Genomic DNA, 27,302 nt, shown 5'->3' with positions numbered 1-27,302 from the left:
ACCCCGATACTTACCTGAGGTCCCTCTCTGTCCAGCAATGTCCACCAGTGTCTTAGCCATCCGAGATTCTCCTTCCTGACTGGCTGAGACACAGCAGTGGCGCTATTATCAAAGTCAGCTAGCCTAACAGGAGAGAGGGGGATTCTGGCTTTCTGTCTGAATGGACACGGGGAGCTGTGACTCAGCTCGGGTACCTCCATAGAAAGCTGCTTGCTGTGGGGGCACTGAAGAGGAGGGAGGGGCCAGGATCACAGAAGAGGGACCCTAGAAGAGGAGGATCTGGCTGCTCTGTGCAAATTCACTGCAACAGAACAGGTAAGTATAACATGTTTATTATTTTTATAGGGAAAAAAATAGCCTTTACAATCACTTTAAGTGCTGTTCTATGCAGCATTCAACTGCAAGCCCAGGCTACGTGATGACACCAACTCAGGGGGTTCCCAAGGCTCATAGTAAGTGTGTTGCATGATGCTGGGGGGGTGGGGGTGGGGGAGTCTTTAATTCCAGAAGTGGGGCAGCGACCAGAATTGTAGAAAGAGGCAGATGACTAAGCTGGATTGTGGAGGGCGAGTAGGAGGTATGTATATGTAGCAATAACTCACGGTGGAGCTGCTGGTTTAAGCGGGCCTGTCCTCTTTGCTCTACACCCTTCTTAAATTGTTCACTCCCCTTGACACAACTGTAGTGCAGTGTTGAAACAATATGAGCATTAACTTTAACCCACAATATACACTTACAATTATGATTACCTCTACCTAGGTGCTGGTAGCTCCACCTGTAGGAGAAATGACAACACTGCACACAAACTTCAGTATTGACCAAAAGTAACTTCTTTCTTTGAATAAGTAATATATTTATATAAAGAGTTATTTCAACAAATATACTATCACACTAACGTAAGATTATGACAATCAATAACAATCACAGAAATATATATGTATATATTGGTATGAATCTATACCCGGGAGATCCCTCTGCTCTAGACCTTAAAGTCACTATACTAAAATGCAGGGCCCTGCAATGAAAAAGGTAGTCCAGACGTCTTCAGTCTTCGCTAGCTTTTATAATTGTAATCCGCAAAGGGTTCCTCCTGGGTGTTGCGCAGTGTAGTATAACACACTCAAACAATTGTAATCCAACAGGGTAACTAGGTGTCTTTATATGAAGAAACAAACATCTAACATCTGCTCTTGAACACTGGAGTCTATTCGGATGCAATGCTCTCTGACTTAACTTGTTCTGTGGGACTATCAGTCCCAGCAACACTCTGTACAGTTCTAAAGTGTGTGTAATACTCAAATAAACTTCTGGGTGTCAACCCTCTCACCACACAGGATTCCAAGCAGGTGGATGTCTCCGGTTCAGCAGTTCTCAGTTCCATATGGAGGCACCACCACGCCGTCACGCTGTTCCGTTCACAAACGACCGGGAGTCCTCGGTTACCTCCCCATGGGTCTTCCGGAACAATCACGTCTCTTGTCCAGCTCACTGCGATGCGATGGCAGGATACTACAGCTGCTCTGCTCCTTCGCCAGGTAGGCCGCAACCCTGTGGGACACACACACCCACAAAGTTCTGCTGGTAGGCCACGCGTCCCAGGCACAAGAGAGCTAAAATGGCCGCTGCTTACCCTTTTATATCCTCCCACAATGCAGTTCAGTTCTGACTTTGTCCAGGAGCATTGTGGGTGGGTCAAAGCTACAGTTCTGAAGTAAACAGTGAATCACTTCCATGTCACTTAATCCTGAGACGTAAACTTATTGTGCTTTATCAATTGTCCACAAGATGGCACTAACACAACTATTGTACTGAATAATACACATAGAGCTAGAAACAACAGTTGTCAGCGCTACATATAAATAGATAAAAGTAAATCTAAAATTGTTGGGTTTCAAAAGAAATGAAAGTCTGATAAGTGGCCCAAACTTTGGCTGCTCTGCAGGGGTGGAGGTTGAAAGCTCCACTAGGGTAAGGACTGATGTGTGAATGGTCTAGTCTGTAATGTACTGTATGTGGTAGATGAAAAAACTCTCCTATTTATCAATTACCAGTAAGAACAGATAAATTACAAAAAAAAGGTATGTATCATATACGAAAGGATGATTAGGGTGTTCTGGAATTGCCCCATAGCCACAAGCTGCTCTAGGAATAGACAGTTGGAGTGCTTCACTGGTTGATCTCGGACAATACAGTTGAGTTTACGTATCATACATAAAGTTCTTGATCTCTCTGATAATCAAATTTTTCATATTCAAACATTTGTTCTTTTATTGTCTGTTGTTTATTTGAATCTGATAACAGGCTGCGTGATCTTATGCTTCTATACGAGGAAGGCTCTGAGAATGAGGACTTATTGGTCTCATCTCAAGATACCCCTCTACCTACATCTTCAAATGTTTCTGTCCCTTCTCTTATAGTAGATACAGAAGACCAACAACAAAAAAAGTTTAAATTCAAGTAAGGAAAATTCCCTGATCTAATGACCTGCCCAGCAATACGGGCCTTTCTACATGAATCAGTCAAGACACTTAAGAAGAAAAAATGGTCAGATATACCTACGAATTTAAATAAAAAACAGACACAGGCCCTAATTAAACAGCAAAAACGCCCAGCTACGATCATCAAACGATCTGATAAAGGCAGGAACATAGTACTGATGGCACATCATCAGTACCAAAAAATGTGCCTTGATGTTATAGGTAATTCCACCTGGTATAGACTCATTAATGATACACTAATACAGCAGTATATCTGGGAATTTCAAGGAATTTGCCCCTGAGCTTTCTGGGAGGGCCTGATTGACAAAGATACCCTAGATTTCATTAATAAAAAAACTCCACATATGCCTACCTTCTATACACTTCCTAAAACCCATAAAAATCTAGATTGTCCACAAGGAAGACCAATAGTCTCGGGAATAGGCTCCCTAACAGAAAATGTCAGCAAATTTATAAATACATTCTTAATGCCCCATGTCCTTAGTCTAACCTCATATATTCGAGATACAACAGATTTACTTAAATACATTGAGGGAGTCCAGATCCCTCTGGACGCCCTGCTCGTGGCTATCTATATTGAGGCACTGTACTCGAGTATCCCCCACAAGCAGGACGTCCGAATGGTTGGCTCTTTCCTAATGGAGCAAGACAAAAATACCTGGCCTTTATAGCTCTTTATTTTGAAATTGCTGGAATTTATCCTTACCAAAACTTAGGAGGATGGGAGAGGACAGTCTTTGCTGATGAGACACTCAAACCTTTTCTAGTTCAGGTCCTCTGCTGACATCGATTTATTGATGATCTATTCATAATTTGGACAGGAACCGAAAGAACCCTAATATAATTTGTTGAATCACTCAACAACAATCATTTCAATCTTCGCTTTACCCTTAGCTACGATCACAGCAGCATCCCATTTTTAGACTTGAGAATTATTAAAGGCCAGAACGGCCAAATCAAACCTTTATCGCAAACCCACGGCCGGAAACCCATTATTCCATGCCTCCAGTGCACATCCTCATCCTCTGGTTTGCAGTATTCCTTATGCTCAATACTTAGGATTACGTCGCAACTGCACAGAGGACAAGGATTTCTACACTCAGGCCTCTGCCCTACGTGAACACCTACTGTTAAGAGGCTATACTAGAACTAATCTCAGAAAAGCCTATAATAAAACCCTGGTACGCACTAGATCCTCGCTCCTATATGGCCCTACTCTCAGCAAACAGCCAAAAATAGTAAAAATAATAACCAAATTTTCTGCTCATCATAATCAATTAAGAAATCTCCTGTATGACCACTGGCACTTGCTAACTGATCACCACATCCTTAAAAATAAGTTAGACCAACTCCAGAGCTGGTATTTCGTAAAGCAACTTAATTGAAAGTCAAATCAACAAGTAGCCACTATCAGGAAGGACCTCGTGGTCCAAGGAATCCTCGCAGCTTTTTCCGTTGTGGACAAGCGTGTTGCCCTTGGATACAGGAGGGCACAAAAATTATACTCCCTAATGGAGAAATATTTACACCTGCCTTTCATGCCTATTGCAGCACAAGAAGAGTCATCTACTTGATGGTCTGTGCTTGCAATGCGTTTTATGTGGGGAAGACAATAAGAGAGCTTTGCCAAAGAATAGGAGATCACCTACACTATTCCACTAATGGTAAATTTACCACAGTGGGATGACATATAGGCCTGCACCACAGATTTAAGCCTGAAGTGGTAAATTTGTGGTGCTTGAAACAATCCCTGAGGATGTTTGTGGAGGAGACTGGGATCGTATAATCCTACAGCGAGAAGCTGTTTGGATTGAACGTTTAAATGCCAATATACCTCCCGGTCTAAATGAAAGTCACACATACAAAGCATTTCTTTAACCAACCTTTGAAATATCTTTATATAATCGCTTAGCGGGACCTGTCCCTATCTCCATTGTGTGGGACCAACATGCTTGTTCTGGTGAGACCCACTGATTCAATTCTTTACTTTTGATTCCAATATTGAATTGAAATGAATAACTATTACAATTTTAACTAACATGCGTAGTTTAATATCTCAATATTCCTGCATTCATATATATCTGTTATAATAAGGTTAGTAGGACAGCCATGGTCAACCTTCATAACCAGGCTGTCCCCTTCCCCATGCTTATGCAAAGTTATAAACTGTTATGTTTGCTGTATTTTGCAATGCCCCTAGATTGATTGTGCTGTGAGACAGCTTGAGGTTTAGCTCCCCCAGCAGCAGGCGCCTCTCCAGGGAATGCTGATGCTCCTTAGACAGCTACAATCTATTCCCACCAGGACGATGGCCGCCACCTGCGCCCACTATCTGGTCACCGTACGTGCGCAATTTTGCACATGCGCGGTGGGGAGAGTCAAATCCAGCGACGTCATGCTGGCTGATGAAAGTCAGCTGGATTGGAGGCACATAAGGACGCTGAGAACGGCCCCTAGCTTGGCGGCCGCTCCTCGGGAATACATGGAAGCAGGAGAAACACAGTGAGTCATGCAATATTTAAACAGCAATATATTTATATATATGCCGACCCCATGCTAACCATATACCGAATGCCAAGCCTGGCATCGGGGACAGACACATGGCTATAGTCACTGACTGCTATGCAATTATGGCAGAAGAAATTTAATCTATATCCCCTCTTTCTACTGACCTCTAACTACCTTAATTATATATACCTATCAGGGGAAGTTTTTCTTGCTGCGACACATCGCTTGAATAGATCTCCGTTTAAATAAACACCAGTCAACTGCCTGGCAATAGACTGCTAAATAACAACCAGCTGTAACCATCATTACTCCTGCATTTTGGGAGTCATACTGAATATTTTGACTCAATAGGTCGGTAGTCTACTATAGCAGTTTTTAAATTGTTCTATCTCACCTAAATTTATCGTTCAATTTTAAATGTCTAATCTGTACTCTTCCTTTTTATCTGATCCCACTATCCCCCCCCCCCTTTTTTACTTTCTCCCCTCCCCCTTTCCACCCTCCCCTCTTTCCTCCCTCTTCTCTCCTTTCCCCCTTCTTCCCCCCTTCCCCCCCCCCAACCTTCCCTTTTTCAAACCCCCATTCCCCTCCCTCCCTCCCTCACCCGCCCCAAATTCCCCCTCCCCTCTTTCGCCCCCTCCTCCCACCTTTTCTTTTTTCTCTTGTGTTTCCTTGCACTATACACCTTATGGATGATTGTCAGAAGATATACCATACTATCTTTAAACTATATAAATTTAAAATTCAGTGGTCCTAGATGCTTCCCGTGTCCACCGCGTGGGGTGGGGGGGGGGGGGGGTGCTGGAAATTGCCTTCGGGTGCCTCTGTTAATGCTGCCACACTACCACAGTCTCCCCCCTCTCTAGGTAAGCAGTGCCTATGTATCCCTCTCAGAACTCACATCAATTTTATATGATATTAGAGAAAATAACCTTCATGTTTTGAAATATATATCAATGTCATAAATAATGGTTTAAACATGAATTTATGATTTATCAAGCAGCAATTGCTGCAAAACTAGTTAAGGACTATCGCCAAGACGCATCATATTCGACACCCCACTTCAACACTTAGGGTCACCTTCATTTCATTTTTTGTATAATTGTTTGAAGCAGTATAAAAGGCTGTAATTATCAACTGTAACTATTTTGTCAATGTGTTTTTTTTATATTCTATATACTATTGCATTTATTTTAGATAAAACTATATATATCCTTGTCTACGTCTTTGAGGTACCGAGATAGTCCAAACTTTTCTCCCTTTTCCAGGGGCACTACTGAGGTGACCCCCAGGCACCAATTTCTATGATATATGGATGATGGTACCCACCCCTATCCCAGAAAAAAACTCCCAATTGAGGCAATATCCTATTGATAAAGCACTTGAAAATAGTTGCTCACAAATAAAGAAGGTGCTACCAAAAACTAATGACATGAATAAGGCGTGATTGGGAAGAGAGTGAAATTTTTCTTTTGTAAGATAAAACTCAAAAGTCCGGTAAAGAGACAGTCAAATTTTCCCTCAACCTCATGTGTTTGCTGAGTGTAAACACATTTTTACATAGGATTTAAAAAAAAAAATCAAACTTTTTAAGTACGTTTACGATTTTGTGTTGGGCCGCATTCATAACTGTCGAGCCACAGGTTGGACACCCCTGATTTAACCCTTTCATGACTAAGCCTATTTTTGAAATTTGGTGTTTACAAGTTAAAATCCGTATTTTTTGCTAGAAAATTACTTAGAGCCCCCAAACATTATATAAATTATTTTAGCAGAGAATCTTGAGAATAAAATGGCAATTGTTGCAATATTTTATATCACACAGTATTTATGCAGCGGTGTTTTAAATGCAACTTTTTGGGAAAAGGGACACTTTCATGAATTTAAAAAAAAAACAAACAGTAAAGTTACCCCAATTTTTTTCTATAATGTGAAAGATGATGTTACGCCAAGTAAATAGATACCAAACATGTCACGCTTTATAATTGCACGCACTCGTGGAATGACGACAAACTACGATACCTAAAAATCTCCATAGGCGACGCTTTAATTTTTTTTACGGTTACCAGGTTAGAATTACAGTCTAGTCTAGTGCTAGAATTATTGCTCTCGCTCTGACGATTGCGTTGATACCTCACATGTGTGATTTGAACACCGTTTACTTATGTGGGCGCGACTTCCGTATGTGTTTTCTTTGCTGCGCTTTAAAAAAAAAAAATTTTCTTATTTATTTTATTTATTTTTATATTAATAAATTGTGTTTAAAAAAAAAAAATTGATCACTTTTATTGCTGTCACAAGGGATGTAAACATCCCTTGTGACAGTAATAGGTAGTGACAGGTACTCTTTACGGAGAGATCAGGGGTCTAAAAGACCCCCGATCCCTCCTTTGCACTTCAAAGTATTCAGATTGGCGATTCTGAATACTGTATATTTTTTTTAAACCGGCGCCATTGGCAGCCGAGTAAACGGGAAGTGACGTTATAACGTCGCTCCCGTGTTTACTATTAGGAGGCTGGAACAAAGCCGCTCACGGCTTCGTTCCAGACTGTCACTAGCCTCCGGAGGCGGCGGATTGGTTATTGGGCCTCCTGATGGAACGGGAGGCCTGGTAAGAGCGGGAGGAGGTGGCGGGAGGGGGGACATCCCCTCCTGCTCCTCTGGTATAACAGCCGAGCTGCTTTTAGCCGCATCGGTTGTCATACCAGGAAAGCCGATCGCCGGCTCTAAAAAACAGTACTGGGATGATGCCTGCAGCTGCGGGCATCATCCCGGTATAACCCCCGAAAGCCGAGTATGCACATCTGCGTACGCTCGGCGGGAAGGGGTTAATGTGTTAAAGATTAGCTCCAGTGAAGCAACCATCATGCTACCACACCTGCTGAATAAAGCTATACCCGTAAAAGAAGAGAGGGAAAACCTGTCTATCCTGCTGCCAGATACCTCTCCAATCCTAATGTATTGTCCCTGGGAAATTAGTATTTCTGGAAACAGTGCTCTGACCCTGAGTAATTGGCCTTCAAAGTCCACATGGAAGTCAACACTTCAGGAATGTTGATCTCCCTGGTCCCCCACATCTCTCACTAATGCAGCCATTACATATAAGGACTGGTAAGGTGCAATGTATTACAACTTTGTTTTTGCTTTTACATACACTTTAAGGGACAACATATTTAAACCCTTGTTAAAGTAGCACTAGGTGTACATTATGTAACACTATATGAAAGAGTTTTGAGTCTCTCTGGCAAGGTAATGTGTGCAGACCTACAGTGATGGGGTTGGGCTCATTGTAAGTGATATACCACAGAGACACTTCTGTCCCTTGTCACTCCTGGGAAAATATAAGTGGGTGGAGGTGAACAAGATGGTGGACCATAGCTCTTTGAGACACAAGCATGTCTGCCAGTAAGAAAACGTGTAGATACATTTGTTGGGGGGGAGCAAAAAAAATTGTTTGATGTGAGTTTACGATGTACATTGTGCTGTCAGCTAAGTTATTACTACCCAATAGAAAAAAACATTTATTTGTGTCTGTAGATGTCACTTTTTTAAATCCACTTTGCCAATACAAAGATCCTTACTGTAGACCGCTGAGATAGAGGATATGATCCAAGATCACCAAGAGGTAGATGGAAAGGTCACAGCCGTGAATGTAACGATTACGAGAATCTGCAGTGACAGCATTAGGCCATAGAAGTCCACTACTGCACAACCTCCTAGAACAGTGGTCTCCAAACCGGTCCAGGGGCTAGATGCAGCCCTTTGCTTGCTTTTATCTGGCCCTTGAGGTGCTATTTCATTTACCGACACCAATGAAGGGCACAATTCCTTCCAATGACACCAACAATGGGGCACAGTTCCTCCCAAAGACACCAATGATGGGGCACAATTCCTCCTAATCCAGCTCCCACTGGGATCCCACAGTTATGACAGTTATTTGTATTGGTCCAAACTAGAACAATGTAAAAAATAAAATGCCATAATTTCAAGGATGATATTAACTAATTTTAAAACTGCCCTCTCCCCACTCCTAACACCTATGCTGACTAAACTGCGTAAAAAAAAAAAAAAAAAAGAAAGAAAAAAAAAGATGTATATCCACTTACTGACCGCACCATAACAGAATAACAGATTTACTGCTACAGGGTGGCTATTCTGTGCAGAATCACGTATATACAAAGCAGGGAAAAAAAACAAAATATCCCTTAGCAATAGCAGCACACATAGTACACATAAACACTAGATAGGCACACATTAACCCTTTGTTTGCCCTAGATGTTTAACCCCTTCCTAGTCAGTGTCATTAGTACATTAATGGTGCATATTTTTAGCACTGATCACTGTATTAGTGTCACTGGTTCCCACAAAGTTTCAAAAATGTCTGTCAGTTAGTGTTCGATTGCCGCTGCAATATTGCAGTCCCGCTATAAGTTGCTGATTGCTGCTATTACTAGTATAATAAAATAACACAAACCAATCAATATAAGCTTATTAAGATTTTTCTTTACCAAAACTATGTAGTAGAATACATATTGGTCTGAATGTATAAAGAAATTAGATTTTTTTTTTAGTGGATATGTTTTATAGTAGAAAGTAAAAAATATTTTTTTTTCTTCCAAAATTGTCATTTATAGCGCAAAAAAATAAAAAACACAGTGGTGCTCACATACCACCAAAAGAAAGCTCTTTTTGTGGAAAAAAAATGATATAAATTTCATTTGGATACAGCCTTGCATGACCCCGCATTTGTCAGTTAAAATAAACCAGTGCTGTATTGCAAAAAATGGCCTGGTCATGAAGGGGGGTAAATCTTCCAGAGGTCAAGTGGCTATACTTCTCTTTTTTCAGACTGCTCCAGTCCTATCCAGTCATTTGATCAGGCTTCCCACTGTCAGTTAGTGGCCGCTGCAGGGGAGAGGAGGGAGCGCTGACAATGGATGGGCCTTTGAAGCCTATGTCTGACGTCACTGCTCCAGGCTTTACCAGATCTTGTCACAAGCTCTCTCCTGCAGCTGACATAAGGGAGATCATGTGACTGGATCGGAGTGACCTGAAAATAGGTAAGTATATAGATCTTTTTTACAAAGGTTAGTAAGCATAAGTGTTAGGAGAGGGGAGGGGACAGTTTTAGGACTAGTTAGGTTTACATTGAAATTCTACTTTAAAGTATAATTAAAGACTTTTTGTTATTTTGGATTGAGTGGGGAGGGATTATAACACCTGACAGGTTTTTATTGCTGTCTGTGCCCTTGTTAGAGAGACTCATCCTCTCCATTTGTTCTGTTTACGATTATCATTGAGAGTGAAAGTAAAAGAAAATCCCATATTTTGGGTTGTCCCCAGAAAGTAATGGAGGGGAATTCTTCCAATAGGAGAACTAATACTCGTGACCTGGGGGTCCTCAAGGAATTCCCTTAATTTGTAGGGAGTTGCTTTCGATTCCTGTTTGGCTATGAGACAGGAAGTGAGGGAAAATCTCTGCAATGGGACATACTGTAGAGTAGATGGTGAAAAAAATCATAGAGGTTATAACCCTCCCTTGCTCGATCTTAAAAAAAAAAAAAAAGTTTTGCCCATAGTTCTACTTTAAAGTGGTTGCAAAGTCTGTTTTTAAAAAAAAATAAATAAATAAATAAACATGTTATACTTTCCTGCTTTGTGCAGTGGTTTTGCACAGGGCAGCCTGGATATTCTTCTTCTCGGGTCCCTCTTTGCTGCACCTTGCCCCTGCCTTCTGTCGAGTGCCCCCACAGCAAGCAGCTTGCTATGGGGGGCGCTCAAGTCGAGTTGCAGCTCTGTGTATCCATACAAAAACGGAGCTATCATTAGGCCCCGCCCCCTCTCTCTCCTGATTGGCTAACTGACTTTGACAGCCGCGGGAGCCAATGGTGCCGCGGCTGTGTCTCAGCCAATCACGAGGGAGATTACTGGATGGCCGAGGGACTCGTGGACATCACTGGACAGATATGGGGCTGAGGTAAGTATTAGGGGATGCTGGGGAGGCTGCTACACACAGAAGGTTTTTAATCTTAATGCATTGAATGCATTAAAGCGGATCTTCACCCATTTTTAAATCAGCATCTCGGTGGCTTCTAAAAGCAACACCGAGTGCCATATGGAGCTTTTTTTTTTTTTTTTTTTTTTTTTACCTACCTTACGTTATCTGTCTTTCTTTTTTTCTGTCCCTGCGGCTGTGGGCGTGGACTTTGCGGGTATTGACTTCATATTCTTCGTTCCCCGCAATGTCTCCTGGGATCTCATTGTCTTTCATCCCAGGAGACATTGCGGATAACCTCCGCCAAATCTCGTGAGACTTTTTGGTTGCCATCACAACGGGCGGCGTCGTCGGAAGTTCCCGCCCCGTTGTGATGGCAACCAAAAAGTCTCACGAGATTTGGCGGAGGCAACCCAGAATCAGACGGCGATGACACTGGGCATGCGCGGGAACGAGCGGTGAATGCTGGGAGGACAGCATTCACTGCATCCCGGAATTTCGTGCTTGTGGGTTTCAAATGCCCACAACGAAGATGGGAACTGCTGTCTGTGATTTTTAAAAGTTATTCTTTGTAACGAAATCGCCCACAATCGGACTTACTTCACAGAACATGTGAGTAAATTATCATGATTAGAAAAGTTTCTGAATGAACTCCTAAAAAAAAAAAACTTTGGATGGGTGAAGATCCGCTTTAAGATAAAAAACTTTCTGCCTTACAACTCCTTTAAGGTGGGTTCAGACACAGTGTCAGCTCATCTCCTGTGTGTATATGACCTAATATGTTTATTATAGTGATCCTTTAGGTTTATGTGAGTAATTGATTAGGCTCTATAGCTGGCCATAGATGGAAAAAATGCAACATGTTCTATTTTTCTGGAACTTGAACGCACTGGAACTGACTGCACTGGTGCAAACTATGCCATTGGAAACCATATGACCTACTTTTCATGTGTTTGTGATGCAGACAAAAAAGCACTGGACTGCATGCGGTGTGAATGGGCCCTAAGGGCTGGTTCACACCACAAAACCGCACTCCAGATTCCAGAGGGGGGTGGCTGGAGAGAGGCGGCGGCGCCTATGCACCCTTAATGGACTCACCGCCACTGGTCCCAGCATTGGATTCGCTGCAAGATCACTTTTCTGGTCGTCTCTGAGCTTACCGGAGCCGTCGGTAAGCCCGGAGCCGATCTGATCCGTGTGATGCCTGAGCAGGAAGCTGAGTGAGGGCAAGATGGCCCTCACTGAGCCCTATGCCCTTGGAGGACCGGAGCGATGTCTAACGTCACTTCTGCCACTCTGGCTTGAAGGGATTTTATTTTACTTTTAAAGTCAACATTTTTTTTTTTTTTTCGTTTTTTGACCCCAGATCTCTCAATAAAGAGGGCCTGTCATGTTTATCTCTATTACAAGGGATGTTTACATTCCTTTTAATAGGAATAGAAGTGATTAAGGATGAGCTCCAGCATGTTCGCACACCCCACGTGCAAAGCCCGCCAGGAAGTCAGCACTGCGCTGCGCTAATCACAGGCAGTGAGACATTTCCCGATCTCTGCAGCCGCGCATTGGGACAATATTTTACTGCCTGTGATTAGCGCAGTGCAGTGCCGACTTCCTGGCGGGCTCTGCATGTGCACTGTGCGAACACGCTGGAGCTCATCCTTAGAGGTGATTAAAAAAAAATTAAAGGGACGGTGTAAAATAAAAAATAAAATGAATGAGAAAAACAGTTTTTTTTGAAGCGCCCGTGCTCAGAAGCGAATGCATATGTAAGTTGCGGCAGCATATGTAAACAAACCACACATGTGAGGTATCACTGCGATTGTTACAGCGAGAGCGATAATTCTAAGGGCCCTTTCACACTTGGGCGGGGGCGGCGTTGGCGGTAAAGTAACCGCTATTGTAAGCAGCGATTTACCGTCGGTATTCGGCCACTAGCGGGGCGGTTTTACCCCCGCTAGCGGCCGAGAAAGGGTTAAAAACCACCGCAAAGCACCTCTGCAGAGGCACTTTGCCAATGGTATAGCCACGCTGTCCCATTGATTTCAATGGGCAGGAGCGGTGAAGGAGCGATATATACTCCGCTCCTTCACCGCTCCAAAGATGCTGCTAGCAGGACTTTTTTTCCCGTCCTGCTAGCGCACCGCTCCAGTGTGAAAGCCCTCGGGGCTTTCACACTGGAGACAAAGCAGCGGCACTTTCGGGTCATTTTGCAGGCGCTATTATTAGCGCAATAGCGCCTGCAAACCACCCCAGTGTGAAAGGGCCCCAATGCAACGCTTTTGTTACTCTAAACAAGTAACCTGTAAAAAAATTGAAAGTGTCATCTACGGAGATTTTTAAGTATAGTAATTTGTTGCCATTCCACGAGCGTGCGCAATTTTAAAGCATGACATGTTAGGTATCTATTTACTCTGCATAACATCATCTGTCACATTATACAAAAATATTGGGCTCTCGCTACCCTTTTTTTTTTATTCATTAAAGTTTTTTTTTTCCAAAAAATTTGAAAAACCGCTGTGCAAATACAGCGTGACATAAAATATTGCAATGATTGCCATTTTATTTACTAGGGTCTCTGCTAAAAAAAAAAAAAGTATATAATGTTTGGGGGTTCTAAGTAATTTTCTAGCAAAAAAAAAAAAACTGATTTTTCCATGGTAACAATAAATGTCAGAAAAAGGCCTGGTCCTTCAAGGGATAACGGCACCCAAACAGCGCTTTGCGCAGTAATCGCAGATTATGCCTGCGATTCCATAATGCAAAGTGCGAATGGAGTTGTACTTGTGAGTGTACATAAAGTGGGGTATGCCTGTATGGAGTAGGTTGTGTAAAGTGTATGCGGGCTCAAAATTTACAGTCATCTCTACCCATCTACTTTTTTTTTTTTTGCATCTATTCTACTTTCTACAAGTTCATGAGGTAAGAGGTATGAGCCCGCCCACTCCCTTCTATCATCCTTCTCACCCCCGCCCGCCCCTCTCCGCTGTATGTACCTTCTCATCCCCGCCCCCCTCAACACAGACAAGCCCGCCCCTCTCCGTTTCCTCCTGTGTACGGGCGGTGACGTCACGTGTTTTCCCGCGCTCCTTCTCTCAGGCGGGTCGCAGTGGTGGTCGGTGTGTGAATTCGGTGACTGTGTCTCCCTTCTAGCTGACTTTTATTCGCGGTAATCATTTTGCGGCGTGTTGTGAGTCTTATTACCCGGCTGTGTGTTAGAACAAGACTTGTAGGATATAGCGCAGTGTACCATGGAGCGCCCAGTCCTCACACCATACAACCCTTCACTGGCACCGGGGGAACTACGGGTCCCAGCAGGCAGGGAATGTTTAGGTGTTCTGCATTCATTCCAACTTTCTGAGGTGATAATGAGGGACACCTTTTATTACCAAGTATGCAAAGCCTATACACCCCCGGCATATCCACACTGACCACCAAGAATTAGGCCCCGTTCACGCAAAGCGATTTGGAACCGTGGGCAGAATCGCAGCAGTGCTGCCTGTGACTCCGGCAGAATGTGTGACGCAGATTTGGGTGCATGTTTGCCGTGTCACTCATTTTACATGTAAAAACACACATGGCTCAGGGACAAAATTTGGTCTTTGCGCTCTGCTGCAACAAATGCTCATAGGACAGGCTGTCCATTCAAATGATCACTTTTACTTAGATCGATCGCTGGCTGTGAAAAAGGACACAAAGCTATTTGCTTCTTATAAGCACTTGCAGCCACAATGTTTAGTACGTTGTTATCCACTTAAAAGCTTGTTTGGCTGTACTTCTCCTGTGGCTCACAGTTCGTTTTGCACTTCTGTGACCCATTTTCAGCAGATAGCGGGCTGACGTCACAGAGCTGGTCCAGGCTGGGGAAATATCGCGACCATATAGATGGGATCCATTCGCATGCCTGGACTGACACCCGACTCAGCCTCTCAATGAGCCGCTGAGAGCCTGAGCCCCTCCACAGCCCAGCGCTCCAACGAGCGAGGAGGGAGCAGAGAGCTGTGAATGACAGCAGCAGCTCTCTGCTCAGTAAGCACTGAGAACAGAGCGATCGGCTTTGTTTGATCGCTTGGTTATCAGCCTTCGAGCCAGCAGGGGACAAAGTACAGCATTCGCCTAGGTAAATATGATAAAAATAATTCCATACATTTCTTGTAAGGACCACTCTAGCAGATATACTGCTACAGGGCGGCCCTCCTGCCTAGTGGTTGCGTGCTGCCGGTGGTCTGCTTCTGCTGTAATTACTTACAGCAGAAGCCGATCGGCGGGTGCCGGCAGACATCCAGTTGGGCAGAGACACTGAACGGAGCTCTGCCTAACGGGGGAAGTGATGGATTTTTTGTGTCCCTAAGAAGCAGGGAATAAAATCCATCACTTCCCTTAGTAAAAGGTTAGGCACACAGTTAAACCTTTGATCGCCCTAGATGTTTAACCACTTCCCATCCAGTCATTAGTACAGTGACAGTGCATATGGCACTGATCACTGTATAAGTGTCAAAAGTGTCAGTGTCCGATTGTTTGCTGCAGTATCGCAGTCCCGTTATCAGTCGCTGATCACCGCCATTACTAGTATATATAAAAAAAAATCTTGCATATATGCCATAGTTTTTAGACGCTATAACTTTTGCGCAAATCAATCCATATGCGCTTATTGGGATTTTTTTTTTTTCCCAAGAATATGTAGGGGAATACATATTGGCCTAAATTTTATGAAGAAATCTGAATCTTTTTATTGGATATGTTTTATAGCAGCTAGTAAAATGTATACAGTATGTGTATATACAGTATCTCACAAAAGATAATTAAAAAAAAAAAAAAAATTATATTTATCTCACAAAAGTAAGTACACCCCTCACATTTTTGTAAGTATTTTATTCTATCTTTTCATGTGACAACACTGAAGAAATGACACTTTGCTACAATGTAAAGTAGTGAGTGTACAGCTTGTATAACAGCATAAATTTGCTGTCCCCTCAAAATAACTCAACACACAGCAATTAATGTCTACACCGCTGGCAACAAAGTGAGTACACCCCTAAATGAAAATGTCCAAATTGGGCCCAATTAGCCATTTTCCCACCCAGGTGTCATGTGACTCGTTAGTGTTACAAGGTCTCAAGTGTGAAAGAGGAGTGGGTGTGTTAAATTTGGTGTTATCGGTCTCATACTAGTCACTGGAAGTTCAACATGGAACTCTCTGAGGATCTGAAAAAAAGAATTGTTGCTCTACATAAGGATGGCCTAGGCTATAAGAAGATTGCCAAGACCGTGAAACTGAGCTGCAGCATGGTAGCCAAGACCATACAGTGGTTTAACAGGACAGGTTCCACTCAGAACAGGCCGACCAAAGAAGTTGAGTGCATGTGCTCAGCGTCATATCCAAAGGTTGTCTTTGGGAAATAGACATATGAGTGCTGCCAGCATTGCTGCAGAGGTTGAAGGGGTGGGAGGTCAGCCTGTCAGTGCTCAGACCATACGCCGCACACTGCATCAAATTGGTCTGCATGGCTGTCGTCCCAGATGGAAGCCTATTCTAAAGATGATGCACAAGAAAGCCCACAAACAGTTTTCTGAAGACAAGTAGACTAAGGACATGGATTACTGGAACCATGTCCTGTGGTCTGATGAGACCAAGATAAACTTATTTGGTTCAGATGTTGTCAAGTGTGTGTGGCAGAAACCAGGTGAAGCGGACAAAGACAAGTGTGTCTTGCCTTCAGTCAGGCATGGTGGTGGGAGTGTCATGATCTGGGGCTGCATGAGTGCTGCCGCCACTGGGGTTAATTGAGAGAACCATGAATGCCAACGTGTACTGTGACATAATAAAGCAGAGCATGATCCCCTCCCTTCAGAGACTGGGCCGCAGGGCAGTATTCCAACATAACAACCTCAAACACACCTCCAAGACAATCACTGCCTTGCTAAAGGAGCTGAGGGTAAAGGTGATGGACTGGCCAAGCATGTCTCCAGACCTAAACTCTATTGAGCATCTGTGGGGCATCCTCAAACGGAAGGGGGAGGAGCGCAAGGTCTCTAACATCCACCAGCTAAGTGATGTTGTCATGGAGAAGTGGAAGAGGACTCCAGTGGCAACCTGTGAAGCTCTGGTGAACTCCATGCCCAAGAGGTTTAAGGCAGTGCTGGAAAATAATGGTGGCCACACAAAATATTGACACTTTGGGCTCAATTTGGACATTTTCACTTAGGGGTGTGCTCACTTTTGTTGCCAACGGTTTAGACATCAATGGCTGTGTGTTGAGTTATTTTGAGGGGACAGCAAATTTACACTGTTATACAAGCTGTACACTCACTACTTGACATTGTAGCAAAGTGTCATTTCTTCAGTGTTGTCACATGAAAAGATAGAATGAATTCTTTACAAAAATGTGAGGGGTGTACTCACTTTTGTGAGATAAATATAATATATATTTTTTTTAATTGTTTTTTTGTTTGTTTATAGTGCAAAAAATAAAAACAGCAGTGGGGAAAAAAAGACAAATTGTATTAGGGTGCAGTGTTGCATGTCAGTTAAAGTAATGCAGTGCCACATCACAAAAAATGGCCTGGTCATTAAGGGGGGGTAAAACTTCCAGTGGTCAAGTGGTTGTGATGAGTTAAGATGTTAGTACACTTGTCGGCTGGCCCGTTGCTTCCATTACCAATACTCGCCAGCCCCCTTGTCCCGCTAAGATCCTCTGGTTCTCTGCCACCTCTCGGTCCTGTGCGGCCATATTGATTACGACATCATGAAGAGGACTGCCGGCTCTTCCTGGTGCAGCCAGCCCTCCGCCTGATGAAGCGGTGCTACCCCCCCCCCCCTTTGTGAATGAAGAGCTTTGCCTACTGGGATATGTGACGTGCATATCCCAATAGGCAAAGGAAGGACAGTGCCTAGGCCAGTGGTCTCCAAATTGCTGCCCTTTGTATTTATCTGGCCCTTGGGGCACTATTCCTTCCATTGACACCAACACTTAGGCATAATTCCTCCCACTGAAACCCAATGATGGAATATTATTCTTCCCATTATTCTAAATGATGGAACACTATTCTTCCCACTGACACCAACGACAGGGAACTATTCCTTCTACTGACACTAATAATGGAGCGCAAGCAATACATTTTTACTCCCAGTGACCACCAACCCGGAGGCATTGTTTACTGCCACTGAGGATGGGGTATTTTCTAATTCCACTGGCGTCAGTCTAGCCCCCCTATAGTCTGAAGGACAGTAAACTGGCCTTTTGTTTAGAAAGTTTGGAGACTCCTGGCCTAGGCGAATGACGTGAGAGGAGTGGTGTACTTTTATGTTAGAAAAAAGTAAAAAAAAAAAAATCCCACAGCCCTAAGCAGACAGAGGGATGAATAGGGTGGAAGTCCTTCATGAGGGTGGAGATCTGCCCTAGGAAGGCATATATATATATATATATATATATATATATATATATATATATATATATATATATATATATATATATATATAATATTCGGGTAATATACAGTGCTGTGAAAAAATATTTTTCCCCTTCCTGTGTTTTTTTTTTTTGCATATTTCTCACACTTAAATGATTCAGATCATCAAACAAATTTAAATATTATAAAAAGATAATCCGAGTAAATCCAAGATGCAGTTTTTAAATTATTATTCCATTTATTATGGGAAAAAAAGCTGTTCAAAACTGCCTGGTCCTGCCCTCTCCCATGCTGAATCATGAATGAACTGTGATTAATCACAATGTTTTGGAAAGCTGAGTTAAATTTCACTTGCCACACCCAGGCCTGATTACTGCCAGACTGTTGAATCAAGAAATCACATAAATAGAAGCAGTCTGACAAAGTGAAGCATGCTAACAGATCACAAAAAGCCACACATCATGCCACAATCTAAAAAATTAAAGAACAGATTAGAAACAAAGTAATGTACATGTATCGGTCTACGAAGGGTTCCAAAGCTATGGCTAAGGCTTTGGAACTCCAGTGAACCATGGGGAGAGCCATTATCCACAAATGGAGATAACTTGGAACAGTGGTGATGAACTTTCCTAGGAGTGGCCGGCCTACAAAAATTACTTCAAGATCATGACGACGACTCATCCAGGAGGTCATAAAAGAACCCAGAACAACATCTAAAGAACTGCAGGCCTCACTTGCCTCAGGTAAGATCAGTGTTCATGATTCAACAATAAGAAAGAGACAGTAAAAATGGCATCCATGGGAGAGTTCCAAGGCCAAAGCCACTGCTGACCAAAAAGAACACAAAGGCTCATCTCACATTTACCAAAAAAACATCTTGATTATCCCCAAAACTTTTAGGCAAATATTCTGTGGACTGATGAGACAAAAATGTTAACTGTTTGGAAGGTGTGTGTCCTGTTACATGTGGCTTAAAACTAATAAAGCTTCATAACAAGAACATCATACCAGCAATCAGCCATATTGGTGGTACCGTGATGGTCTGGGGCTGCTTTGCAACTTCAGAACCTGGATAACTTACCATAATTGATGGAACCATGAATTCTGAGCTCTACCAGAAAATCCTAAAGGAGAATGTCCGGCCATCAGTTCGTGACCTCAGTAGAGGTCGACCGATATTTGGCGTTTTTTAATTGGCATCGGCCGATTGTGCTGATAAAAAAGGCCGATTATAACTTCAGCGCGACTTGCAAATTACTTCTGTAATAGAAGTCAATGCTAGTTGCCTGAAGTCTGGTGGAGTGCCTCTCTGGGAAGCCTGCAAAGTTTGATAAAAGAAGCTAAAAAGATACAATGTTTCTATTTATCAATGAACTGAACTCCTTGTGTAGGAGTTCTCAGTTTAACCATTTAAAGACTAAATCTTTTCTGACATTTGCTTACAAGTAAAAATCCTGTATTTTCTGCTATAAAATCACTTAGAACCCCCAAAAATTATATATATTTTTTTAGCAGAGACCCTAGGGAATAAAATAGCGGTTGCTGCAATATTTTATGTCACATGGTATTTGCGCAGCAGTCTTTCAAACGCAATTTTTTTTTTTTTTGGAAAAAATACACTAATGAATTAAAAAAACTAAGCAGTAAAGTTAGCCCATTTTTTTCGTCCAAAAGTGTTTTGATTACCTGTTTTTGTGTATTTAATATTTAAGATATAGTTTTTTTTTTTTTTTTTCTATCTAAATTATACATACAAGTAAACTGATTGGAGGTTTTTGTTTAATGTTTAAATGTAAGAAATTTTCTGTATCATTTATTACTTAAGGTTGCTCTCACACTGGAGCGGGCAGGCGTTGACGGTAAAACGGTGCTAGTTTTAGCTGCGCTTTACCGTCATTTTAGCAGCGCTATTCGGTTGCTAGCGGGGCGCTTATAACCCAGCTAGTGCCCGAGGTAGGGGTTAAATGCGCCCCTGAAGCACCGCTGCCGAATCGTTTTGCAGGCGCTTCAGCAGCGGTGCCCATTCATTTCAATGGGCAGGAGTGGTATACACCGCTCCAAAGATGCTGCTTGCAGGACTTTTTTAACATCCTGCCCGTGCATCGCCTCAGTGCGAAAGCACTCGGGTTTTCACACAGACTGCAGGGGAGCTGTTCTGCAGGCACTTTACAGGCACTATTTTTAGCCCAAAAGCGCCTGAAAAATGCCCCATTGTGAAAGCGGTCTAACTGTTAGATTTTATGAGATGAAAAAAAAAAAAAAAAATCGGCTTAACATATCGGCCCAAAAAAATCGGCATCATATATCGGCCATCGGCCGCCGCGATTTCTAAATATCGGCATCGGCCAGAGAAAAACCCATATCGGTCAACCTCTAGACCTAAAGCTCAATTGCACTTGGGTTATGCAGCAGGACAATGATCCGAAACACAACAGCAAGTCCACCTCCAAATAGTTCAAACAAAGCAAAATTTAGGTTTTGGAGTGGCCAGGTCAAAGCATGGACTTAAATCCAATTGAGATGCTGTGTCATGACCTTACAAAAGCCGTTCAAGCTGGAAAATCCTCCAATGTGGCTGAATTAAAACAATTTTGCAAAGAAGAGTGGGCCAAAATTGCTCCACACTCATTGAAAGACTCATTGCCAGTTATCGCAAATGCTTGATTGCAGTTGTTGCCGCCAAGGGTGGCACAACCAGTTATTAGGTTTAGGGGGCAATTACTTTTTCACATAAAGCCAGGCAGGTTTGGACAATTTTTTTTGCCTTAATAAATGAAACCATCATTTAAAAACTGCATTTTGTATTTACTCAGGTTATTTTTGTGTAATAATAAAATTAGTTTGATCTGAGTCATTTAAGTATGCAAAAAAAGGGAAAAAAATCAGAAAGGGGACAAATACTTTTTCACAGCATTGTAAGTATGGAACACGTCACAAATTTTTTTATTTAGGTAAATACATTTCTAAAGGTGCTATTGACATGAAATTTTCACCACATGTCGGTAACAATCCATACATACAAAGAAACCAAAACAAATAAGTTCAGAAATTAAAGGATATCTAAAGGTAAATTTAAAAAACAAACATGTCATACTTGCCTCCTCTGTGCAGTTGGTTTTGCACAGAGTGGCCTCGATCCTCCTCTTCTGGGGTCCCTCATCGGCGCTCCTGGCTCCTCCTCTTCCTGAGCGCCCCGTCGGTGAAGCGCTCTCCCTCGGGTCACCCATGGGCATGCGCTCCTGTGTCCTGTTGCGTCTATTGACACAGACAGCAGGACTCGACCCCCCCCGACTCCCACATCATTGGATTTGATTGACAGCAACGGGAGCCAATGGCTGCGCTGCTATCAATCTTTCTAATCAGGACACGACACCCCGGCTACAGCTGGTGTGCTCATTCCTGGTGCGGGAAAGATAGGGTTCAGGTAAATAAAACAGGGGCACTGGGGGGCTGCTACATACACTAAAGGAGGTTTTTCACCTTAATGCATAGAATGCATTAACCACTTGACGACCGCCTCACGCTGATGTACGTCAGCAGAATGGCACGGGCAGGCAAAATTACGTACCTGGTACGTGATTGCCTTCCCGCGGGCGGGGGGTCCGATCGGACCCCCCCCCGGTGCCTGAGGCGGTCGCCGTTGGTCTGGCAGCGATCAGAGATGAGGGGGAGGCCATCCGATCGTGGCCCCCCCCCCTCGCGATCGCTCCCAGCCAATGAGAATCCTCCCCTGCCTGTGTGTAGTACACACAGGCAGAGGATGTGATGTCATCTCTCCTCAGCTCGGCAGTTTCCGTTCCGGCGCTGAGGAGAGAAGACTGTAATGTAACTGCACAAACACACAGTAGAACATGCCAGGCACACTTTACACCCCCGATCGCCCCCCGATCACCCCCCAATCACCCCTCCCTGTCACACTGACACCAAGCAGTTTTTTTTTTTTTTTTTCCTGATTACTGCATGGTGTCAGTTTGTGACAGTTACTGTGTTAGGGCAGTTAGTATTAGCCCCCCTTAGGTCTAGGGTACCCCCCTAACACCTCCTAATAAAGTTTTAACCCCTTGATCGCCCCCTGTCGCCAGTGTCGCTAAGCGATCATTTTTCTGATTGCTGTATTAGTGTCGCTGGTGACGCTAGTTAGGGACGTAAATATTTAGGTTCGCCGTCAGCGTTTTATAGCGACAGGGACCCCATATACTACCTAATAAATGTTTTAACCCCTTGATTGCCCCCTAGTTAACCCTTTCACCACTGATCACCGTATAACCGTTAAGGGTGACGCTGGTTAGTTTGTTTATTTTTTATAGTGTCAGGGCACCCGCCGTTTATTACCTAATAAAGGTTTAGCCCCCTGATCGCCCGGCGGTGATATGCTTCGCCCCAGGCAGTGTCAGATTAGCGCCAGTACCGCTAACACCCACGCACGCAGCATACGCCTCCCTTAGTGGTATAGTATCTGTATGGATCAATATCTGATCCGATCAGATCTATACTAGCGTCCCCAGCAGTTTAGGCTTCCCAAAAACGCAGTGTTAGTGGGATCAGCCCAGATACCTGCTAGCACCTGCGTTTTGCCCCTCCGCCCGGCCCAGCCCACCCAAGTGCAGTATCGATCGATCACTGTCACTTACAAAATACTAAACGCATAACTGCAGCGTTCACAGAGTCAGGCCTGATCCCTGCGATCGCTAACAGTTTTTTTGGTAGCGTTTTGGTGAACTGGCAAGCACCAGCCCCAAGCAGCGTCAGGTTAGTGCCAGTAGCGCCAACACCCACGCACGCACCGTACACCTCCCTTAGTGGTATAGTATCTGAACGGATCAATATCTGATCCGATCAGACCTATACTAGTGTCCCCAGCAGTTTAGGGTTCCCAAAAACGCAGTGTTAGCGGGATCAGCCCAGATACCTGCTAGGACCTGCGTTTTGCCCCTCCGCCCGGCCCAGCCCACCCCACCCCACCCAAGTGCAGTATCGATCGATCACTGTCACTTACAAAACACTAAATGCATAACTGCAGCGTTCGCAGAGTCAGGCCTGATCCCTGTGATCGCTAACAGCTTTTTTGGTAGCATTTTGCTGAACTGGCAAGCACCAGCGGCCTAGTACAAACCAGCACTGCAGTAACACTTGGTGACGTGGCGAGTCCCATAAGTGCAGTTCAAGCTAGTGAGGTGGCAAGCACAAGTAGTGTCCCGCTGCCACCAAGAAGACAAACACAGGCCCGTGGTGCCCATAGTGCCCTTCCTGCTGCATTCACCAATCCTAATTGGGAACCCACCACTTCTGCAGCACCCGTACTTCCCCCATTCACATCCCCAACCAAATGCAGTCGGCTGCATGAGAGGCATTTTCTTTATGTCCTCCCGAGTACCCCTACCCAACGAACCCCTCAAAAAAGATGTTGTGTCTGCAGCAAGCATGGATATAGGCGTGACACCCGCTATTATTGTCCCTCCTGTCCTGACAATCCTGGTCTTTGCATTGGTGAATGTTTTGAACGCTACCATACACTAGTTGAGTGTTAGCGTAGGGTACAGCATTGCACAGACTAGGCACACTTTCACAGGGTCTCCCAAGATGCCATCGCATTTTGAGAGACCCGAACCTGGAACCGGTTACCGTTATAAAAGTTACAGTTACAAAAACAGTGTAAAAAAAAAACACACAAAAAATATAAAATAAAAAATAGTTGTCATTTTATTCTCTCTCTCTCTCTCTCTCTCTCTCTCTCTCTATTCTCTCTCTATTGTTCTGCTCTTTTTTACTGTATTCTATTCTGAAATGTTTTATTGTTATTATGTTTTATCATGTTTTGCTTTTCAGGTATGCAATTTTTTATACTTTACTGTTTACTGTGCTTTATTGTTAACCATTTTTTTGTCTTCAGGTACGCCATTCACAACTTTGAGTGGTTATACCAGAATGATGCCTGCAGGTTTAGGTATCATCTTGGTATCATTCTTTTCAGCCAGCGGTCGGCTTTCATGTAAAAGCAATCCTAGCGGCTAATTAGCCTCTAGACTGCTTTTACAAGCAATGGGAGGGAATGCCCCCCCCCCACCGTCTTCCGTGTTTTTCTCTGGCTCTCCTGTCTCAACAGGGAACCTGAGAATGCAGCCGGTGATTCAGTCAGCTGACCATAGAGCTGATCAGAGACCAGAGTGGCTCCAAACATCTCTATGGCCTAAGAAACCGGAAGCTACAAGCATTTTATGACCTAGATTTCGCCGGATGTAAACAGCGCCATTGGGAAATTGGGAAAGCATTTTATCACACCGATCTTGGTGTGGTCAGATGCTTTGAGGGCAGAGGAGAGATCTAGGGTCTAATAGACCCCAATTTTTTCAAAAAAGAGTACCTGTCACTACCTATTGCTATCATAGGGGATATTTACATTCCCTGAGATAACAATAAAAATGATTTTAAAAAAAAAATGAAAGGAACAGTTTAAAAATAAGATAAAAAAGCAAAAAAAAATAATAAAGAAGAAAAAAAAAAAAAAAAAAAAAAAGCACCCCTGTCCCCCCCCCTGCTCTCGCGCTAAGGCGAACGCAAGCGTCAGTCTGGCGTCAAATGTAAACAGTAATTGCACCATGCATGTGAGGTATCACCGCAAAGGTCAGATCGAGGGCAGTAGGTTTAGCAGTAGACCTCCTCTGTAAATCTAAAGTGGTAACCTGTAAAGGCTTTTAAAGGCTTTTAAAAATGTATTTAGTTTGTTGCCACTGCACGTTTGTGCGCAATTTTAAAGCATGTCATGTTTGGTATCCATGTTCTCGGCCTAAGATCATCTTTTTTATTTCATCAAACGTTTGGGCAATATAGTGTGTTTTAGTGCATTAGAATTTAAAAAAAGTGTGTTTTTTCCCCAAAAAATGCATTTGAAAAATCGCTGCGCAAATACTGTGTGGAAAAAAAAAAATAAAACACCCACCATTTTAATCTGTAGGGCATTTGCTTTAAAAAAATATATAATGTTTGGGGGTTCAAAGTAATTTTCTTGCAAAAAAAAAAATAATTTTTTCATGTAAACAAAAAGTGTCAGAAAGGGCTTTGTCTTGAAGTGGTTAGACGAGTGAGTGATGTGTGACATAAGCTTCTAAATGTTGTGCATAAAATGCCAGGACAGTTCAAAACCCCCCCAAATGACCCCATTTTGGAAAGTAGACACCCCAAGCTATTTGCTGAGAGGTATGTCGAGTCCATGGAATATTTTATATTGTGACACAAGTTGCGGGAAGAGACAAATTTTTTTTTTTTTTTTTTTTTTTGCACAAAGTTGTCACTAAATGATATATTGCTCAAACATGCCATGGGAATATGTGAAATTACACCCCAAAATGCATTCTGTTGCTTCTCCTGAGTATGGGGATACCACATGTGTGAGACTTTTTGGGAACCTAGCCGCGTACGGGACCCCAAAAACCAAGCACCGCCTTCAGGCTTTCTAAGTGCGTAAATTTTTTATTTCATTCTTCACTGCCTATCACAGTTTCGGAGGCCATGGAATGCCCAGGTGGCACAACCCCCCCCCCCCCCCCCAATGACCCCATTTTGGAAAGTAGACACTCCAAGCTATTTGCTGAGAGGTATAGTGAGTATTTTGCAGACCCCACTTTTTGTCACAAAGTTTTGAAAATTGAAAAAAGAAAAAAAAAATTTTTTTTCTTGTCTTTCTTCATTTTCAAAAACAAATGAGAGCTACATGCCTCTCAGCAAATAGCTTGGGGTGTCTACTTTCCAAAATGGGGTCATTTGGGGGGGTTTGTGCCATCTGGGCATTTTATGGCCTTCAAAACTGTGATAGGTAGTGAGGAGTAAAATCAAAAATTTACGCCCTTAGAAATCCTGAAGGCGGTGATTGGTTTTCGGGGCCCCGTACGCGGCTAGGCTCCCCAAAAAGTCCCACACATGTGGTATCCCCGTACTCAGGAGAAGCAGCTGAATATATTTTGGGGTGCAATTCCACATATGCCCATGGCCTGTGTGAGCAATATATCATTTAGTGACAACTTTTTGAAATTTTTTTTTTTGTCATTATTCAATCACTTGGGACAAAAAAAATTAATATTCAATGGGCTCAAAATGCCTCTCAGCAATTTCCTTGGGGTGTCTACTTTCCAAAATGGGGTCATTTGGGGGGGTTTTGTACCGCCCTGCCATTTTAGCACCTCAAGAAATGACATAGGCAGTCATAAACTAAAAGCTGTGTAAATTCCAGAAAATGTACCCTAGTTTGTAGACGCTATAACTTTTGCGCAAACCAATAAATATACGCTTATTGACATTTTTTTTACTAAAGACATGTGGCCGAATACATTTTGGCCTAAATGTATGACTAAAATTGAGTTTATTGGATTTTTTTTATAACAAAAAGTAGAAAATATCATTTTTTTCAAAGTTTTCGGTCTTTTTCCATTTATAGCGCAAAAAATAAAAACGGCAGAGGTGATCAAATACCATCAAAAGAAAGCTCTATTTGTGGGAAGAAAATGACACAAATTTTGTTTGGGTACAGCATTGCATGACCGCGCAATTAGCAGTTAAAGCGATGCAGTGCCAAATTGGAGAAAGTCCTCTGGTCCTTATGCAGCATAATGGTCCGGGGCTGAAGTGGTTAAGGTGAAAAACTTTGGGGGTTTACAACCCCTTTAAGTTATGTGTAATAAAATAGAATGACACAGGGAAAAAGTATTAAAAAAAGTATTGACCATGCTAACTGAAATGTATTTAATCCTTTGTTGGTAATGACAGCTTCAAGATGCCTCCTGTATGGAGAACAGGGTGTAAATCACATTTTTTATTTTTTTTTTATTTTTATCAAATTTATTTTAATGCTTTTGGAGTAAAAATCTAAAGATAGAAGTTTTCTATTTAAGATGCATTAAAA

The 27,302-nt window shown here is 42.9% G+C and overlaps 1 protein-coding gene across 3 annotated transcripts in view; it reads left to right on the top strand.

The window, feature by feature from the left end:
* Nucleotides 1-14,027: 14,027 nt before the first annotated feature.
* The window catches only part of FAAP20 (FA core complex associated protein 20), a 260,518-nt gene continuing 247,243 nt past the window's right edge, over nt 14,028-27,302 (top strand). For all 3 annotated transcript variants that reach the window (XM_073602987.1, XM_073602988.1, XM_073602986.1), the window contains exon 1: nt 14,028-14,168. The gene's annotated coding sequence lies outside the window, so the exon portion shown is untranslated. The remainder of the gene's footprint in view (nt 14,169-27,302) is intronic.

Source organism: Aquarana catesbeiana, linkage group LG10, assembly GCF_042186555.1.
Source record: "Aquarana catesbeiana isolate 2022-GZ linkage group LG10, ASM4218655v1, whole genome shotgun sequence".
NCBI lineage: Eukaryota > Metazoa > Chordata > Amphibia > Anura > Ranidae > Aquarana > Aquarana catesbeiana.
The sequence above is the reverse complement of the archived record's forward strand: the minus strand, read 5'-3'. Positions and strand labels throughout refer to the sequence as shown.